General features: G+C 69.9%; 3 non-coding genes across 3 annotated transcripts; all 3 read left to right on the top strand.

The window, feature by feature from the left end:
- The first annotated feature begins 610 nt into the window (after window positions 1–610).
- Window positions 611–729, top strand: LOC148109903 (5S ribosomal RNA). Its single transcript, XR_015724956.1, has one exon. It is a non-coding gene; the product is annotated as a 5S ribosomal RNA (ribosomal RNA).
- Window positions 730–2,653: 1,924 nt separating this feature from the next.
- Window positions 2,654–2,772, top strand: LOC148109902 (5S ribosomal RNA). The gene has a single exon (XR_015724955.1). It is a non-coding gene; the product is annotated as a 5S ribosomal RNA (ribosomal RNA).
- Window positions 2,773–4,702: 1,930 nt separating this feature from the next.
- LOC148109901 (5S ribosomal RNA) lies at window positions 4,703–4,821 on the top strand. Its single transcript, XR_015724954.1, has one exon. It is a non-coding gene; the product is annotated as a 5S ribosomal RNA (ribosomal RNA).
- The last annotated feature ends 179 nt before the right edge of the window (window positions 4,822–5,000 follow it).

Genomic DNA, 5,000 nt, shown 5'->3' with positions numbered 1-5,000 from the left:
GTCCAGTGTGTCCCCTAAGTGTTCCCCCACTCCGTGTCTCTCTGTCTTTCCCTGTGTCTGTGTGTCTGCGTATTGCGAGCCGGCCCCTGGTGTCTCTCGATCAGGTCCTGGTGTCGCTGGGTGGGGAGGGGAAGGGTGGCGGAGGAAGGGCCACGGGGTTGGGATGGTGATGATGGTCTGTGGTGGCGCCCGAGGCTTCCGGTGGGCTTTGAGCCCGGCGGCGGGGAGAGGAGGAAAGGCCAGTGGGCGGGTTGTGCTCCCCGCGGAGGGCGGGGGGGTTGGGGGGCGCTCTGAGAACACCTCGGGCCTCGCCCCCGGCGCCCCGACCCACCCCGTTGCCATCCCGGGAGCCAAGCGGCGGCGCGGCAGGAGAGTCCCGGGACGGGAGAGCGCGCGGACTTCCGCGGCTCCAGGGTGCCGGAGGCATCTTGTCCCCTGGGCGTGCTGGCAGGCAGGCAGGCAGGCAGGCAGGCACCAGGCACAGGCCAGGCGAGGAGGGCTGACAATCGCTCGGCAGGGGCTGGGCTGGGGCTGGGGCTGGGGCTGGGGCTGGGGCTGGGGCTGGGAGGGGCGGAGCAGGCTCTTGGGGCACCGAGCGGCAGCCACAGGCGTCTACGGCCATACCACCCTGAACGCGCCCGATCTCGTCTGATCTCGGAAGCTAAGCAGGGTCGGGCCTGGTTAGTACTTGGATGGGAGACCGCCTGGGAATACCGGGTGCTGTAGGCTTTTCTCCTTTTCTTTTCCTTTCCTTGCCCTTCGCCCTCCCTTCCACTCCCTCTGCCGCCAGCGGCCCGCCCCCCCAACCTTGCCCAACCCGGCTCCATTCAAACCCCACGTGCCCCCACCTCACCACAGGCCATGCGTGGTGGGCCCGACCCGCTCGCCACACGCCACACGCCACACGCGCAGCGCAACGCGGAACCCTGGCCCTCTGCGGGTGCCCGTGGCACAGCCAGGCGCCCACAGCCCAGCCCTTCCACCTCCAAGCCCCAGGAACGCCCACAGCCTATCCCGGGGTGCGGGCTGGGGGCTGGTGTGCAGGGCGGTGGGCGCTCAGGGGGCGGCGCGAGCGGAGGCGGAGGCGGCGGAGGGGGGTGGAGGGAAAGCGGCCCGGGCGAGAGGAACCGCGGGAGCCCCGGGCGGGCCGTGACCCCGCCTCTGCAGGCGTGCGCTCCCTGGGTTCTCGGCCTCCTCCCTGCCTCCGGGCCCTCTCCTCTCCCGAGCCCCTAGCAGTTCGCTTGGGCCGCCCGCCCACCGCAGCGCCCCGGGCCAACCGCCTGCCGGCCCCGCCTCCTGCCTGGGCCCGCCTACACCTTCTCCCCACCAGCCCTGGGCTGCGCTCCCGCCAGAAGGGCATGGCCCTCCTTCGCACCGGTCACCGTCCCTTTGCCCCTGGGCCCGGGCGTCCGTGCTCCGTGCGCACAGGACACGAGATGGCCAACCGCCCGGGGCCTCAGGCCCCGTGGGCACCCGACTCCGCGCCCCGTCTCAGCGGAACAGCGAGGCTCGCTCCCTCAGCGAGACCCCGGGGCGCCCCGCACCACGGCCACAAGGGCCACCAGAAAATAAAGGACGGGGCAAAAGAAAGAATGCCTCGCACGCCCCCACGCCAGAGGGGTGCTGGGCAGGAATGGCCGCCCATCGGGATTCCCGCCACCTGGGCTGCAAGTCCTCGGGCTCCGAGGGAGGGCTCCTATGGCAGCTCCAGGGCGCGGCCGCCTTGCCCAAAGCGCGCCCAAGCGCGACCGCCCTCCCGTGGGCTAGCTGCCGCGCCCACACAGCGTCCTGTGTGTCCCTGTGTGTGGGTGTGTGTCACCTGTGTGCACCTGGGTCTCTGTCCCTGTCCCCGTCCGCATCCGGGTCGGGGTCTGCGTGTCTGTGCTGGGGTGTGAGAGGGTCTGTGTGTTGGATAATCTAATCTCTCTCTCTCTTTCTCTCTGTCACACACACAGACACACACACACACACACAGAGACACACAGACACACACACACACACACACACACACACACACACACTCTGTCCCTCCCCGTCTCTCCCGTCCAGTGTGTCCCCTAAGTGTTCCCCCACTCCGTGTCTCTCTGTCTTTCCCTGTGTGTCTGTGTGTCTGCGTATTGCGAGCCGGCCCCTGGTGTCTCTCGATCAGGTCCTGGTGTCGCTGGGTGGGGAGGGGAAGGGTGGCGGAGGAAGGGCCACGGGGTTGGGATGGTGATGATGGTCTGTGGTGGCGCCCGAGGCTTCCGGTGGGCTTTGAGCCCGGCGGCGGGGAGAGGAGGAAAGGCCAGTGGGCGGGTTGTGCTCCCCGCGGAGGGCGGGGGGGTTGGGGGGCGCTCTGAGAACACCTCGGGCCTCGCCCCCGGCGCCCCGACCCACCCCGTTGCCATCCCGGGAGCCAAGCGGCGGCGCGGCAGGAGAGTCCCGGGACGGGAGAGCGCGCGGACTTCCGCGGCTCCAGGGTGCCGGAGGCATCTTGTCCCCTGGGCGTGCTGGCAGGCAGGCAGGCAGGCAGGCAGGCAGGCACCAGGCACAGGCCAGGCGAGGAGGGCTGACAATCGCTCGGCAGGGGCTGGGCTGGGGCTGGGGCTGGGGCTGGGGCTGGGGCTGGGAGGGGCGGAGCAGGCTCTTGGGGCACCGAGCGGCAGCCACAGGCGTCTACGGCCATACCACCCTGAACGCGCCCGATCTCGTCTGATCTCGGAAGCTAAGCAGGGTCGGGCCTGGTTAGTACTTGGATGGGAGACCGCCTGGGAATACCGGGTGCTGTAGGCTTTTCTCCTTTTCTTTTCCTTTCCTTGCCCTTCGCCCTCCCTTCCACTCCCTCTGCCGCCAGCGGCCCGCCCCCCCAACCTTGCCCAACCCGGCTCCATTCAAACCCCACGTGCCCCCACCTCACCACAGGCCATGCGTGGTGGGCCCGACCCGCTCGCCACACGCCACACGCCACACGCGCAGCGCAACGCGGAACCCTGGCCCTCTGCGGGTGCCCGTGGCACAGCCAGGCGCCCACAGCCCAGCCCTTCCACCTCCAAGCCCCAGGAACGCCCACAGCCTATCCCGGGGTGCGGGCTGGGGGCTGGTGTGCAGGGCGGTGGGCGCTCAGGGGGCGGCGCGAGCGGAGGCGGAGGCGGCGGAGGGGGGTGGAGGGAAAGCGGCCCGGGCGAGAGGAACCGCGGGAGCCCCGGGCGGGCCGTGACCCCGCCTCTGCAGGCGTGCGCTCCCTGGGTTCTCGGCCTCCTCCCTGCCTCCGGGCCCTCTCCTCTCCCGAGCCCCTAGCAGTTCGCTTGGGCCGCCCGCCCACCGCAGCGCCCCGGGCCAACCGCCTGCCGGCCCCGCCTCCTGCCTGGGCCCGCCTACACCTTCTCCCCACCAGCCCTGGGCTGCGCTCCCGCCAGAAGGGCATGGCCCTCCTTCGCACCGGTCACCGTCCCTTTGCCCCTGGGCCCGGGCGTCCGTGCTCCGTGCGCACAGGACACGAGATGGCCAACCGCCCGGGGCCTCAGGCCCCGTGGGCACCCGACTCCGCGCCCCGTCTCAGCGGAACAGCGAGGCTCGCTCCCTCAGCGAGACCCCGGGGCGCCCCGCACCACGGCCACAAGGGCCACCAGAAAATAAAGGATGGGGCAAAAGAAAGAATGCCTCGCACGCCCCCACGCCAGAGGGGTGCTGGGCAGGAATGGCCGCCCATCGGGATTCCCGCCACCTGGGCTGCAAGTCCTCGGGCTCCGAGGGAGGGCTCCTATGGCAGCTCCAGGGCGCGGCCGCCTTGCCCTAAGCGCGCCCAAGCGCGACCGCCCTCCCGTGGGCTAGCTGCCGCGCCCACACAGCGTCCTGTGTGTCCCTGTGTGTGGGTGTGTGTCACCTGTGTGCACCTGGGTCTCTGTCCCTGTCCCTGTCCCCGTCCGCATCCGGGTCGGGGTCTGCGTGTCTGTGCTGGGGTGTGAGAGGGTCTGTGTGTTGGATAATCTAATCTCTCTCTCTCTTTCTCTCTGTCACACACACAGACACACACACACACACACACAGAGACACACAGACACACACACACACACACACACACACACACACACACTCTGTCCCTCCCCGTCTCTCCCGTCCAGTGTGTCCCCTAAGTGTTCCCCCACTCCGTGTCTCTCTGTCTTTCCCTGTGTGTCTGTGTGTCTGCGTATTGCGAGCCGGCCCCTGGTGTCTCTCGATCAGGTCCTGGTGTCGCTGGGTGGGGAGGGGAAGGGTGGCGGAGGAAGGGCCACGGGGTTGGGATGGTGATGATGGTCTGTGGTGGCGCCCGAGGCTTCCGGTGGGCTTTGAGCCCGGCGGCGGGGAGAGGAGGAAAGGCCAGTGGGCGGGTTGTGCTCCCCGCGGAGGGCGGGGGGGTTGGGGGGCGCTCTGAGAACACCTCGGGCCTCGCCCCCGGCGCCCCGACCCACCCCGTTGCCATCCCGGGAGCCAAGCGGCGGCGCGGCAGGAGAGTCCCGGGACGGGAGAGCGCGCGGACTTCCGCGGCTCCAGGGTGCCGGAGGCATCTTGTCCCCTGGGCGTGCTGGCAGGCAGGCAGGCAGGCAGGCAGGCAGGCAGGCACCAGGCACAGGCCAGGCGAGGAGGGCTGACAATCGCTCGGCAGGGGCTGGGCTGGGGCTGGGGCTGGGGCTGGGGCTGGGAGGGGCGGAGCAGGCTCTTGGGGCACCGAGCGGCAGCCACAGGCGTCTACGGCCATACCACCCTGAACGCGCCCGATCTCGTCTGATCTCGGAAGCTAAGCAGGGTCGGGCCTGGTTAGTACTTGGATGGGAGACCGCCTGGGAATACCGGGTGCTGTAGGCTTTTCTCCTTTTCTTTTCCTTTCCTTGCCCTTCGCCCTCCCTTCCACTCCCTCTGCCGCCAGCGGCCCGCCCCCCCAACCTTGCCCAACCCGGCTCCATTCAAACCCCACGTGCCCCCACCTCACCACAGGCCATGCGTGGTGGGCCCGACCCGCTCGCCACACGCCACACGCCACACGC

The sequence above is a fragment of the Ursus americanus genome, chromosome 6 (assembly GCF_024610735.1).
Source record: "Ursus americanus isolate L20-20 chromosome 6, mUrsAme1.1.p, whole genome shotgun sequence".
NCBI classification, from domain to species: Eukaryota; Metazoa; Chordata; class Mammalia; order Carnivora; family Ursidae; genus Ursus; species Ursus americanus.
This window is presented reverse-complemented; position numbering and strand designations above follow the sequence as displayed.